General features: G+C 40.1%; 6 non-coding genes across 6 annotated transcripts; all 6 read right to left on the reverse strand.

Moving 5' to 3' along the window:
• Window positions 1–3,188: 3,188 nt before the first annotated feature.
• On the reverse strand, window positions 3,189–3,261 carry TRNAA-AGC (transfer RNA alanine (anticodon AGC)). The gene has a single exon. It is a non-coding gene; the product is annotated as a tRNA-Ala (tRNA).
• A 3,534-nt stretch (window positions 3,262–6,795) lies between these two features.
• On the reverse strand, window positions 6,796–6,868 carry TRNAA-AGC (transfer RNA alanine (anticodon AGC)). Its single transcript has one exon. It is a non-coding gene; the product is annotated as a tRNA-Ala (tRNA).
• Window positions 6,869–10,786: 3,918 nt separating this feature from the next.
• On the reverse strand, window positions 10,787–10,859 carry TRNAA-AGC (transfer RNA alanine (anticodon AGC)). The gene has a single exon. It is a non-coding gene; the product is annotated as a tRNA-Ala (tRNA).
• A 2,027-nt stretch (window positions 10,860–12,886) lies between these two features.
• TRNAA-AGC (transfer RNA alanine (anticodon AGC)) lies at window positions 12,887–12,959 on the reverse strand. Its single transcript has one exon. It is a non-coding gene; the product is annotated as a tRNA-Ala (tRNA).
• A 1,030-nt stretch (window positions 12,960–13,989) lies between these two features.
• TRNAA-AGC (transfer RNA alanine (anticodon AGC)) lies at window positions 13,990–14,062 on the reverse strand. The gene has a single exon. It is a non-coding gene; the product is annotated as a tRNA-Ala (tRNA).
• Window positions 14,063–14,392: 330 nt separating this feature from the next.
• On the reverse strand, window positions 14,393–14,465 carry TRNAM-CAU (transfer RNA methionine (anticodon CAU)). The gene has a single exon. It is a non-coding gene; the product is annotated as a tRNA-Met (tRNA).
• Between the last annotated feature and the right edge of the window lie 535 nt (window positions 14,466–15,000).

The following is a 15,000-nucleotide window of genomic DNA, read 5'->3' on the forward strand; positions in this document are numbered from 1 at the left end:
AATAAAATGTATGCAAATTTTATAATGGAGAATGCGGGCATCGATCCCGCTACCTCTCGCATGCTAAGCGAGCGCTCTACCATTTGAGCTACTTCCCCTGTGTGTTTAATCTGCATAACATGAAAAAAGTAACCTTACTGCCTTCCACACTTTATTTGAAGTCCAATTGCCCATAACAGTGTTCAGTTCACTCCTAACTTATGCCTTACCTCCACTTATGGGATGTTTTACAGTTCAGGTTGGCCTGTTTACTACTCGAATATGAGTGATATTGTGGTGTGTTCATCTGGACTCATACCCTACCTAATCTTGAAGTTAAATTTCCCACCAATGAGAAACCAAGGGAGATACCATTTTTGATAGTTATTGCATGTCTAATGCAAGAATAATCACCAGATTATGAGAGTCCAGCAAAAATTACTCATTTTCCCCCAACGTGGGGCTCGAACCCACAACCCTGAGATTAAGAGTCTCATGCTCTACCGACTGAGCTAGCCGGGCTCCCACTTCAAGATGGTATGCAGACTAATCATTTTTTATGAAGGAAATCCATTCCTGGACAATTTTTGGGAGTTATTGCAGGTCTAATGCAAGATTAATCTCCATATTATGAGAGTCAATGCAATATTCAGGCAAAAATTACTCGTTTTCGCCCAACGTGGGGCTCGAACCCACGACCCTGAGATTAAGAGTCTCATGCTCTACCGACTGAGCTAGCCAGGCTCCCTCCTTAAGACAGTATGCAGACCAATCCCTTTTTGTGAAAAAAATAAAATCCTGGATATTCCTCTACTCTTGTTTTGCAAGGAAAGCCAGATTTATACATCCTTCAGAGGAAAGAGTGTCAAAAAAAATAAGAGAAAATGAAAATGGAAGTTGTGAGAACTTCATTTTGAGATTGCATAAGAATTCAAATTCCTCTCACATGCTAAAGAATACCTGAACCCTTTTGATTAAACCACTTTAGTTGTTATATTGAGACCATATTTGAAAGCCATCTGTGATTTTTCTGTTCTTACTCTGCAATGACCATGGGCAATGACAAGTTAAAAATAAAATGTATGCAAATTTTATAATGGAGAATGCGGGCATCGATCCCGCTACCTCTCGCATGCTAAGCGAGCACTCTACCATTTGAGCTAATTCCCCTATGTGTTTAATCTGCATAACATGAAAAAAGTAACCTCACTGCCTTCCACACTTTATTTGCAGTCCAATTGCACATAACAGTGTTCAGTTCACTCCTAACTTATGCCTTACCTCCACTTATGGGATGTTTTACAGTTCAGGTTGGCCTGTTTACTACTCGAATATGAGTGATATTGTGGTGTGTTCATCTAGACTCATACCCTACCTAATCTTGAAGTTAAATTTCCCACCAATGAGAAACCAAGGGAGATACCATTTTTGATAGTTATTGCATGTCTAATGCAAGAATAATCACCAGATTATGAGAGTCCAGCAAAAATTACTCATTTTCGCCCAACGTGGGGCTCGAACCCACGACCCTGAGATTAAGAGTCTCATGCTCAACCGACTGAGCTAGCCGGGCTCCCACTTCAAGATGGTATGCAGACTAATCATTTTTTATGAAGGAAATCCATTCCTGGACAATTTTTGGGAGTTATTGCAGGTCTAATGCAAGATTAATCTCCATATTATGAGAGTCAATGCAATATTCAGGCAAAAATTACTCGTTTTCGCCCAACGTGGGGCTCGAACCCACGACCCTGAGATTAAGAGTCTCATGCTCTACCGACTGAGCTAGCCGGGCTCCCTCCTTAAGACAGTATGCAGACCAATCCCTTTTTGTGAAAAAAATCAAATCCTGGATATTCCTCTACTCTTGTTTTGCAAGGAAAGCCAGATTTATACATCCTTCAGAGGACAGAGTGTCAAAAAAATAAGAGAAAATGAAAATGGAAGTTGTGAGAACTTCATTTTGAGATTGCATAAGAATTCAAATTCCTCTCACATGCTAAAGAATACCTGAACCCTTTTGATTAAACCACTTTAGTTGTCATAATGAGACCATATTTGAAAGCCATCTGTGATTTTTCTGTTCTTACTCTGCAATGACCATGGGCAATGACAAGTTAAAAATAAAATGTATGCAAATTTTATAATGGAGAATGCGGGCATCGATCCCGCTACCTCTCGCATGCTAAGCGAGCACTCTACCATTTGAGCTAATTCCCCTGTGTGATTAATCTGCATAACATGAAAAAAGTAACCTCACTGCCTTCCACACTTTATTTGAAGTCCAATTGCCCATAACAGTGTTCAGTTCACTCATAACTTATGCCTTACCTCCACTTATGGGATGTTTTACAGTTCAGGTTGGCCTGTTTACTACTCGAATATGAGTGATATTGCGCTGTGTTCATCTAGACTCATACCCTAGCTAATCTTGAAGTTAAATTTCCCACCAATGAGAAACCAAGGGAGATACCATTTCTGATAGTTATTGCATGTCTAATGCAAGAATATTCACCAGATTATGAGAGTCAATGCAATAATCCAGCAAAAATTACTCATTTTCGCCCAACGTGGGGCTCGAACCCACAACCCTGAAATTAAGAGTCTCATGCTCTACCGACTGAGCTAGCCGGGCTCCCACTTCAAGATGGTATGCAGACTAATCATTTTTTATGAAGGAAATCCATTCCTGGACAATTTTTGGGAGTTATTGCAGGTCTAATGCAAGATTAATCTCCATATTATGAGAGTCAATGCAATATTCAGGCAAAAATTACTCGTTTTCGCCCAACGTGGGGCTCGAACCCACGACCCTGAGATTAAGAGTCTCATACTCTACCGACTGAGCTAGCCGGGCTCCCTCCTTCAGACAGTATGCAGACCAATCCCTTTTTGTGAAAAAAATCACATCCTGGATATTCCTCTACTCTTGTTTTGCAAGGAAAGCCAGATTTATACATCCTTCGGAGGACAGAGTGTCAAAAAACATAAGAGAAAATGAAAACGGAAGTTGTGAGAACTTCATTTTGAGATTGCATAAGAATTCCAATTCCTCTCACATGCTAAAGAATACCTGAACCCTTTTGATTAAACCACTTTAGTTGTTATAATGAGACCATATGTGAAAGCCATCTGTGATTTTTCTGTTCTTACTCTGCAATGACCTTGGCAATGACAAGTTAAAAATAAAATGTATGCAAATTTTATAATGGAGAATGCGGGCATCGATCCCGCTACCTCTCGCATGCTAAGCGAGCGCTCTACCATTTGAGCTAATTCCCCTGTGTGTTTAATCTGCATAACATGAAAAAAGTAACCTCACTGCCTTCCACACTTTATTTGAAGTCCAATTGCCCATAACAGTGTTCAGTTCACTCCTAACCTATGCCTTACCTCCACTTATGGGATGTTTTACAGTTCAGGTTGGCCTGTTTACTACTCGAATATGAGTGATATTGTGGTGTGTTCATCTAGACTCATACCCTACCTAATCTTGAAGTTAAATTTCCCACCAATGAGAAACCAAGGGAGATACCATTTTTGATAGTTATTGCATGTCTAATGCAAGAATAATCACCAGATTATGAGAGTCCAGCAAAAATTACTCATTTTCGCCCAACGTGGGGCTCGAACCCACGACCCTGAGATTAAGAGTCTCATGCTCTACCGACTGAGCTAGCCGGGCTCCCACTTCAAGATGGTATGCAGACTAATCATTTTTTATGAAGGAAATCCATTCCTGGACAATTTTTGGGAGTTATTGCAGGTCTAATGCAAGATTAATCTCCATATTATGAGAGTCAATGCAATATTCAGGCAAAAATTACTCGTTTTCGCCCAACGTGGGGCTCGAACCCACGACCCTGAGATTAAGAGTCTCATGCTCTACCGACTGAGCTAGCCGGGCTCCCACTTCAAGATGGTATGCAGACTAATCATTTTTTATGAAGGAAATCCATTCCTGGACAATTTTTGGGAGTTATTGCAGGTCTAATGCAAGATTAATCTCCATATTATGAGAGTCAATGCAATATTCAGGCAAAAATTACTCGTTTTCGCCCAACGTGGGGCTCGAACCCACGACCCTGAGATTAAGAGTCTCATGCTCTACCGACTGAGCTAGCCGGGCTCCCACTTCAAGATGGTATGCAGACTAATCATTTTTTATGACGGAAATCCATTCCTGGACAATTTTTGGGAGTTATTGCTGGTCTAATGCAAGATTAATCTCCATATTATGAGAGTCAATGCAATATTCAGGCAAAAATTACTCGTTTTCGCCCAACGTGGGGCTCGAACCCACGACCCTGAGATTAAGAGTCTCATGCTCTACCGACTGAGCTAGCCAGGCTCCCTCCTTAAGACAGTATGCAGACCAATCCCTTTTTGTGAAAAAAATAAAATCCTGGATATTCCTCTACTCTTGTTTTGCAAGGAAAGCCAGATTTATACATCCTTCAGAGGAAAGAGTGTCAAAAAAAATAAGAGAAAATGAAAATGGAAGTTGTGAGAACTTCATTTTGAGATTGCATAAGAATTCAAATTCCTCTCACATGCTAAAGAATACCTGAACCCTTTTGATTAAACCACTTTAGTTGTTATATTGAGACCATATTTGAAAGCCATCTGTGATTTTTCTGTTCTTACTCTGCAATGACCATGGGCAATGACAAGTTAAAAATAAAATGTATGCAAATTTTATAATGGAGAATGCGGGCATCGATCCCGCTACCTCTCGCATGCTAAGCGAGCACTCTACCATTTGAGCTAATTCCCCTATGTGTTTAATCTGCATAACATGAAAAAAGTAACCTCACTGCCTTCCACACTTTATTTGCAGTCCAATTGCACATAACAGTGTTCAGTTCACTCCTAACTTATGCCTTACCTCCACTTATGGGATGTTTTACAGTTCAGGTTGGCCTGTTTACTACTCGAATATGAGTGATATTGTGGTGTGTTCATCTAGACTCATACCCTACCTAATCTTGAAGTTAAATTTCCCACCAATGAGAAACCAAGGGAGATACCATTTTTGATAGTTATTGCATGTCTAATGCAAGAATAATCACCAGATTATGAGAGTCCAGCAAAAATTACTCATTTTCGCCCAACGTGGGGCTCGAACCCACGACCCTGAGATTAAGAGTCTCATGCTCAACCGACTGAGCTAGCCGGGCTCCCACTTCAAGATGGTATGCAGACTAATCATTTTTTATGAAGGAAATCCATTCCAGGACAATTTTTGGGAGTTATTGCAGGTCTAATGCAAGATTAATCTCCATATTATGAGAGTCAATGCAATATTCAGGCAAAAATTACTCGTTTTCGCCCAACGTGGGGCTCGAACCCACGACCCTGAGATTAAGAGTCTCATGCTCTACCGACTGAGCTAGCCGGGCTCCCTCCTTAAGACAGTATGCAGACCAATCCCTTTTTGTGAAAAAAATCAAATCCTGGATATTCCTCTACTCTTGTTTTGCAAGGAAAGCCAGATTTATACATCCTTCAGAGGACAGAGTGTCAAAAAAATAAGAGAAAATGAAAATGGAAGTTGTGAGAACTTCATTTTGAGATTGCATAAGAATTCAAATTCCTCTCACATGCTAAAGAATACCTGAACCCTTTTGATTAAACCACTTTAGTTGTTATAATGAGACCATATTTGAAAGCCATCTGTGATTTTTCTGTTCTTACTCTGCAATGACCATGGGCAATGACAAGTTAAAAATAAAATGTATGCAAATTTTATAATGGAGAATGCGGGCATCGATCCCGCTACCTCTCGCATGCTAAGCGAGCACTCTACCATTTGAGCTAATTCCCCTGTGTGATTAATCTGCATAACATGAAAAAAGTAACCTCACTGCCTTCCACACTTTATTTGAAGTCCAATTGCCCATAACAGTGTTCAGTTCACTCATAACTTATGCCTTACCTCCACTTATGGGATGTTTTACAGTTCAGGTTGGCCTGTTTACTACTCGAATATGAGTGATATTGCGCTGTGTTCATCTAGACTCATACCCTAGCTAATCTTGAAGTTAAATTTCCCACCAATGAGAAACCAAGGGAGATACCATTTCTGATAGTTATTGCATGTCTAATGCAAGAATATTCACCAGATTATGAGAGTCAATGCAATAATCCAGCAAAAATTACTCATTTTCGCCCAACGTGGGGCTCGAACCCACAACCCTGAAATTAAGAGTCTCATGCTCTACCGACTGAGCTAGCCGGGCTCCCACTTCAAGATGGTATGCAGACTAATCATTTTTTATGAAGGAAATCCATTCCTGGACAATTTTTGGGAGTTATTGCAGGTCTAATGCAAGATTAATCTCCATATTATGAGAGTCAATGCAATATTCAGGCAAAAATTACTCGTTTTCGCCCAACGTGGGGCTCGAACCCACGACCCTGAGATTAAGAGTCTCATACTCTACCGACTGAGCTAGCCGGGCTCCCTCCTTCAGACAGTATGCAGACCAATCCCTTTTTGTGAAAAAAATCACATCCTGGATATTCCTCTACTCTTGTTTTGCAAGGAAAGCCAGATTTATACATCCTTCGGAGGACAGAGTGTCAAAAAACATAAGAGAAAATGAAAACGGAAGTTGTGAGAACTTCATTTTGAGATTGCATAAGAATTCCAATTCCTCTCACATGCTAAAGAATACCTGAACCCTTTTGATTAAACCACTTTAGTTGTTATAATGAGACCATATGAGAAAGCCATCTGTGATTTTTCTGTTCTTACTCTGCAATGACCTTGGCAATGACAAGTTAAAAATAAAATGTATGCAAATTTTATAATGGAGAATGCGGGCATCGATCCCGCTACCTCTCGCATGCTAAGCGAGCGCTCTACCATTTGAGCTAATTCCCCTGTGTGTTTAATCTGCATAACATGAAAAAAGTAACCTCACTGCCTTCCACACTTTATTTGAAGTCCAATTGCCCATAACAGTGTTCAGTTCACTCCTAACCTATGCCTTACCTCCACTTATGGGATGTTTTACAGTTCAGGTTGGCCTGTTTACTACTCGAATATGAGTGATATTGTGGTGTGTTCATCTAGACTCATACCCTACCTAATCTTGAAGTTAAATTTCCCACCAATGAGAAACCAAGGGAGATACCATTTTTGATAGTTATTGCATGTCTAATGCAAGAATAATCACCAGATTATGAGAGTCCAGCAAAAATTACTCATTTTCGCCCAACGTGGGGCTCGAACCCACGACCCTGAGATTAAGAGTCTCATGCTCTACCGACTGAGCTAGCCGGGCTCCCACTTCAAGATGGTATGCAGACTAATCATTTTTTATGAAGGAAATCCATTCCTGGACAATTTTTGGGAGTTATTGCAGGTCTAATGCAAGATTAATCTCCATATTATGAGAGTCAATGCAATATTCAGGCAAAAATTACTCGTTTTCGCCCAACGTGGGGCTCGAACCCACGACCCTGAGATTAAGAGTCTCATGCTCTACCGACTGAGCTAGCCGGGCTCCCTCCTTAAGACAGTATGCAGACCAATCCCTTTTTGTGAAAAAAATCAAATCCTGGATATTCCTCTACTCTTGTTTTGCAAGGAAAGCCAGATTTATACATCCTTCAGAGGACAGAGTGTCAAAAAAATAAGAGAAAATGAAAACGGAAGTTGTGAGAACTTCATTTTGAGATTGCATAAGAATTCAAATTCCTCTCACATGCTAAAGAATACCTGAACCCTTTTGATTAAACCACTTTAGTTGTTATAATGAGACCATATTTGAAAGCCATCTGTGATTTTTCTGTTCTTACTCTGCAATGACCTTGGCAATGACAAGTTAAAAATAAAATGTATGCAAATTTTATAATGGAGAATGCGGGCATCGATCCCGCTACCTCTCGCATGCTAAGCGAGCGCTCTACCATTTGAGCTACTTCCCCTGTGTGTTTAATCTGCATAACATGAAAAAAGTAACCTCACTGCCTTCCACACTTTATTTGAAGTCCAATTGCCCATAACAGTGTTCAGTTCACTCCTAACTTATGCCTTACCTCCACTTATGGGATGTTTTACAGTTCAGGTTGGCCTGTTTACTACTCGAATATGAGTGATATTGTGGTGTGTTCATCTGGACTCATACCCTACCTAATCTTGAAGTTAAATTTCCCACCAATGAGAAACCAAGGGAGATACCATTTTTGATAGTTATTGCATGTCTAATGCAAGAATAATCACCAGATTATGAGAGTCCAGCAAAAATTACTCATTTTCGCCCAACGTGGGGCTCGAACCCACGACCCTGAGATTAAGAGTCTCATGCTCTACCGACTGAGCTAGCCAGGCTCCCTCCTTAAGACAGTATGCAGACCAATCCCTTTTTGTGAAAAAAATAAAATCCTGGATATTCCTCTACTCTTGTTTTGCAAGGAAAGCCAGATTTATACATCCTTCAGAGGAAAGAGTGTCAAAAAAAATAAGAGAAAATGAAAATGGAAGTTGTGAGAACTTCATTTTGAGATTGCATAAGAATTCAAATTCCTCTCACATGCTAAAGAATACCTGAACCCTTTTGATTAAACCACTTTAGTTGTTATATTGAGACCATATTTGAAAGCCATCTGTGATTTTTCTGTTCTTACTCTGCAATGACCATGGGCAATGACAAGTTAAAAATAAAATGTATGCAAATTTTATAATGGAGAATGCGGGCATCGATCCCGCTACCTCTCGCATGCTAAGCGAGCACTCTACCATTTGAGCTAATTCCCCTGTGTGTTTAATCTGCATAACATGAAAAAAGTAACCTCACTGCCTTCCACACTTTATTTGCAGTCCAATTGCACATAACAGTGTTCAGTTCACTCCTAACTTATGCCTTACCTCCACTTATGGGATGTTTTACAGTTCAGGTTGGCCTGTTTACTACTCGAATATGAGTGATATTGTGGTGTGTTCATCTAGACTCATACCCTACCTAATCTTGAAGTTAAATTTCCCACCAATGAGAAACCAAGGGAGATACCATTTTTGATAGTTATTGCATGTCTAATGCAAGAATAATCACCAGATTATGAGAGTCCAGCAAAAATTACTCATTTTCGCCCAACGTGGGGCTCGAACCCACGACCCTGAGATTAAGAGTCTCATGCTCAACCGACTGAGCTAGCCGGGCTCCCACTTCAAGATGGTATGCAGACTAATCATTTTTTATGAAGGAAATCCATTCCTGGACAATTTTTGGGAGTTATTGCAGGTCTAATGCAAGATTAATCTCCATATTATGAGAGTCAATGCAATATTCAGGCAAAAATTACTCGTTTTCGCCCAACGTGGGGCTCGAACCCACGACCCTGAGATTAAGAGTCTCATGCTCTACCGACTGAGCTAGCCGGGCTCCCTCCTTAAGACAGTATGCAGACCAATCCCTTTTTGTGAAAAAAATCAAATCCTGGATATTCCTCTACTCTTGTTTTGCAAGGAAAGCCAGATTTATACATCCTTCAGAGGACAGAGTGTCAAAAAAATAAGAGAAAATGAAAATGGAAGTTGTGAGAACTTCATTTTGAGATTGCATAAGAATTCAAATTCCTCTCACATGCTAAAGAATACCTGAACCCTTTTGATTAAACCACTTTAGTTGTTATAATGAGACCATATTTGAAAGCCATTTGTGATTTTTCTGTTCTTACTCTGCAATGACCATGGGCAATGACAAGTTAAAAATAAAATGTATGCAAATTTTATAATGGAGAATGCGGGCATCGATCCCGCTACCTCTCGCATGCTAAGCGAGCACTCTACCATTTGAGCTAATTCCCCTGTGTGATTAATCTGCATAACATGAAAAAAGTAACCTCACTGCCTTCCACACTTTATTTGAAGTCCAATTGCCCATAACAGTGTTCAGTTCACTCCTAACTTATGCCTTACCTCCACTTATGGGATGTTTTACAGTTCAGGTTGGCCTGTTTACTACTCGAATATGAGTGATATTGCGCTGTGTTCATCTAGACTCATACCCTAGCTAATCTTGAAGTTAAATTTCCCACCAATGAGAAACCAAGGGAGATACCATTTCTGATAGTTATTGCATGTCTAATGCAAGAATATTCACCAGATTATGAGAGTCAATGCAATAATCCAGCAAAAATTACTCATTTTCGCCCAACGTGGGGCTCGAACCCACAACCCTGAAATTAAGAGTCTCATGCTCTACCGACTGAGCTAGCCGGGCTCCCACTTCAAGATGGTATGCAGACTAATCATTTTTTATGAAGGAAATCCATTCCTGGACAATTTTTGGGAGTTATTGCAGGTCTAATGCAAGATTAATCTCCATATTATGAGAGTCAATGCAATATTCAGGAAAGAATTACTCATTTTCGCCCAACGTGGGGCTCGAACCCACGACCCTGAGATTAAGAGTCTCATGCTCTACCGACTGAGCTAGCCAGGCTCCCTCCTTAAGACAGTATGCAGACCAATCCCTTTTTGTGAAAAAAATCAAATCCTGGATATTCCTCTACTCTTGTTTTGCAAGGAAAGTCAGATTTATACATCCTTCAGAGGACAGAGTGTCAAAAAAAATAAGAGAAAATGAAAACGGAAGTTGTGAGAACTTCATTTTGAGATTGCATAAGAATTCAAATTCCTCTCACATGCTAAAGAATACCTGAACCCTTTTGATTAAACCACTTTAGTTGTTATAATGAGACCATATTTGAAAGCCATCTGTGATTTTTCTGTTCTTACTCTGCAATGACCATGGGCAATGACAAGTTAAAAATAAAATGTATGCAAATTTTATAATGGAGAATGCGGGCATCGATCCCGCTACCTCTCGCATGCTAAGCGAGCGCTCTACCATTTGAGCTAATTCCCCTGTGTGTTTAATCTGCATAACATGAAAAAAGTAACCTCACTGCCTTCCACACTTTATTTGCAGTCCAATTGCCCATAACAGTGTTCAGTTCACTCCTAACTTATGCCTTACCTCCACTTATGGGATGTTTTACAGTTCAGGTTGGCCTGTTTACTACTCGAATATGAGTGATATTGTGGTGTGTTCATCTAGACTCATACCCTACCTAATCTTGAAGTTAAATTTCCCACCAATGAGAAACCAAGGGAGATACCATTTTTGATAGTTATTGCATGTCTAATGCAAGAATAATCACCAGATTATGAGAGTCCAGCAAAAATTACTCATTTTCGCCCAACGTGGAGCTCGAACCCACGACCCTGAGATTAAAAGTCTCATGCTCTACCGACTGAGCTAGCCGGGCTCCCACTTCAAGATGGTATGCAGACTAATCATTTTTTATGAAGGAAATCCAGTCCTGGACAATTTTTGGGAGTTATTGCAGGTCTAATGCAAGATTAATCTAAATATTATGAGAGTCAATGCAATATTCAGGCAAAAACTACTCGTTTTCGCCCAACGTGGGGCTCGAACCCATGACCCTGAGATTAAGAGTCTCATGCTCTACAGACTGAGCTAGCCGGGCTCCCTCCTTAAGACAGTATGCAGACCAATCCCTTTTTGTGAAAAAAATCAAATCCTGGATATTCCTTTACTCTTGTTTTGCAAGGAAATCCAGATTTATACATCCTTCAGAGGACAGAGTGTCAAAAAAAATAAGAGAAAATGAAAACGGAAGTTGTGAGAACTTCATTTTGAGATTGCATAAGAATTCAAATTCCTCTCACATGCTAAAGAATACCTGAACCCTTTTGATTAAACCACTTTAGTTGTTATAATGAGACCATATTTGAAAGCCATCTGTGATTTTTCTGTTCTTACTCTGCAATGACCTTGGCAATGACAAGTTAAAAATAAAATGTATGCAAATTGTATAATGGAGAATGCGGGCATCGATCCCGCTACCTCTTGCATGCTAAGCGAGCGCTCTACCATTTGAGCTAATTCCCCTGTGTGTTTAATCTGCATAACATGAAAAAAGTAACCTCACTGCCTTCCACACTTTATTTGAAGTCCAATTGCCCATAACAGTGTTCAGTTCACTCCTAACTTATGCCTTACCTCCACTTATGGGATGTTTTACAGTTCAGGTTGGCATGTTTACTACTCGAATATGAGTGATATTGTGGTGTGTTCATCTAGACTCATACCCTACCTAATCTTGAAGTTAAATTTCCCACCAATGAGAAACCAAGGGAGATACCATTTTTGATAGTTATAGCATGTCTAATGCAAGAATAATCACCAGATTATGAGAGTCCAGCAAAAATTACTCATTTTCTCCCAACGTGGGGCTCGAACCCATGACCCTGAGATTAAGAGTCTCATGCTCTACCGACTGAGCTAGCCGGGCTCCCACTTCAAGATGGTATGCAGACTAATCATTTTTTATGAAGGAAATCCAGTCCTGGACAATTTTTGGGAGTTATTGCAGGTCTAATGCAAGATTAATCTCCATATTATGAGAGTCAATGCAATATTCAGGCAAAACTTACTCGTTTTCGGCCAACGTGGGGCTCGAACCCACGACCCTGAGATTAAGCGTCTCATGCTCTACCGACTGAGCTAGCCGGGCTCCCTTCGTAAGACAGTATGCAGACCAATCCCTTTTTGTAAAGAAAATCAAATCCTGGATATTCCTCTACTCTTGTTTTGCAAGGAAAGCCAGATTTATACATCCTTCAGAGGACAGAGTGTTAAAAAAAATAAGAGAAAATGAAAATGGAAGTTGTGAGAACTTCATTTTGAGATTGCATAAGAATTCAAATTCCTCTCACATGCTAAAGAATACCTGAACCCTTTTGATTAAACCACTTTAGTTGTAATAATGAGACCATATTTGAAAGCCATCTGTGATTTTTCTGTTCTTACTCTGCAATGACCTTGGCAATGACAAGTTAAAAATAAAATGTATGCAAATTTTATAATGGAGAATGCGGGCATCGATCCCGCTACCTCTCGCATGCTAAGCGAGCGCTCTACCATTTGAGCTAATTCCCCTGTGTGTTTAATCTGCATTACATGAAAAAAGTAACCTCACTGCCTTCCACACTTTATTTGCAGTCCAATTGCCCATAACAGTGTTCAGTTCACTCCTAACTTATGCCTTACCTCCACTTATGGGATGTTTTACAGTTCAGGTTGGCCTGTTTACTACTCGAATATGAGTGATATTGCGCTGTGTTCATCTAGACTCATACCCTAGCTAATCTTGAAGTTAAATTTCCCACCAATGAGAAACCAAGGGAGATACCATTTCTGATAGTTATTGCATGTCTAATGCAAGAATATTCACCAGATTATGAGAGTCAATGCAATAATCCAGCAAAAATGACTCATTTTCGCCCAACGTGGGGCTCGAACCCACGACCCTGAGATTAAGAGTCTCATGCTCTACCAACTCAGCTAGCCGGGCTCCCACTTCAAGATGGTGTGCAGACTAATCATTTTTTATGAAGGAAATCCATTCCTGGACAATTTTTGGGAGTTATTGCAGGTCTAATGCAAGATTAATCTCCATATTATGAGAGTCAATGCAATATTCAGGAAAAAATTACTCGTTTTCGCCCAACGTGGGGCTCGAACCCACGACCCTGAGATTAAGAGTCTCATGCTCTACCGACTGAGCTAGCCGGGAGATTAAGAGTCTCATGCTCTACCGACTGAGCTAGCCGGGCTCCCTCCTTAAGACAGTATGCAGACCAATCCCTTTTTGTGAAAAAAATCAAATCCTGGATATTCCTCTACTCTTGTTTTGCAAGGAAAGCCAGATTTATACATCCTTCAGAGGACAGAGTGTCAAAAAAAATAAGAGAAAATGAAAACGGAAGTTGTGAGAACTTCATTTTGAGATTGCATAAGAATTCAAATTCCTCTCACATGCTAAAGAATACCTGAACCCTTTTGATTAAACCACTTTAGTTGTTATAATGAGACCATATTTGAAAGCCATCTGTGATTTTTCTGTTCTTACTCTGCAATGACCATGGGCAATGACAAGTTAAAAATAAAATGTATGCAAATTTTATAATGGAGAATGCGGGCATCGATCCCGCTACCTCTCGCATGCTAAGCGAGCGCTCTACCATTTGAGCTAATTCCCCTGTGTGATTAATCTGCATAACATGAAAAAAGTAACCTTACTGCCTTCCACACTTTATTTGCAGTCCAATTGCCCATAACAGTGTTCAGTTCACTCCTAACTTATGCCTTACCTCCACTTATGGGATGTTTTACAGTTCAGGTTGGCGTGTTTACGACTCGAATATGAGTGGTATTGTGGTGTGTTCATCTAGACTCATACCCTACCTAATCTTGAAGTTAAATTTCCCACCAATGAGAAACCAAGGGAGATACCATTTTTGATAGTTATTGCATATCTAATGCAAGAATAATCACCAGATTATGAGAGTCCAGCAAAAATTACTCATTTTCGCCCGACGTGGGGCTCGAACCCACTACCCTGAGATTATGAGTCTCATGCTCTACCGACTGAGCTAGCCAGGCTCCCACTTCAAGATGGTATGCAGACTAATCATTTTTTATGAAGGAAATCCATTCCTGGACAATTTTTGGGAGTTATTGCAGGTCTAATGCAAGATTAATCTCCATATTATGAGAGTCAATGCAATATTCAGGCAAAAATTACTCGTTTTCGCCCAACGTGGGGCTCGAACCCACGACCCTGAGATTAAGAGTCTCATGCTCTACCGACTGAGCTAGCCGGGCTCCCTCCTTAAGACAGTATGCAGACCAATCCCTTTTTGTGAAAAAAATCAAATCCTGGATATTCCTCTACTCTTGTTTTGCAAGGAAAGCCAGATTTATACATCCTTCAGAGGACAGAGTGTCAAAAAAAATAAGAGAAAATGAAAACGGAAGTTGTGAGAACTTCATTTTGAGATTGCATAAGAATTCAAATTCCTCTCACATGCTAAAGAATACCTGATCCCTTTTGATTAAACCACTTTAGTTGTTATAATGAGACCATATTTGAAAGCCATTTGTGATTTTTCTGTTCTTACTCTGCAATGACCTTGGC

This window comes from Lissotriton vulgaris, chromosome 1_1 (assembly GCF_964263255.1).
Source record: "Lissotriton vulgaris chromosome 1_1, aLisVul1.2, whole genome shotgun sequence".
NCBI classification, from domain to species: domain Eukaryota; kingdom Metazoa; phylum Chordata; class Amphibia; order Caudata; family Salamandridae; genus Lissotriton; species Lissotriton vulgaris.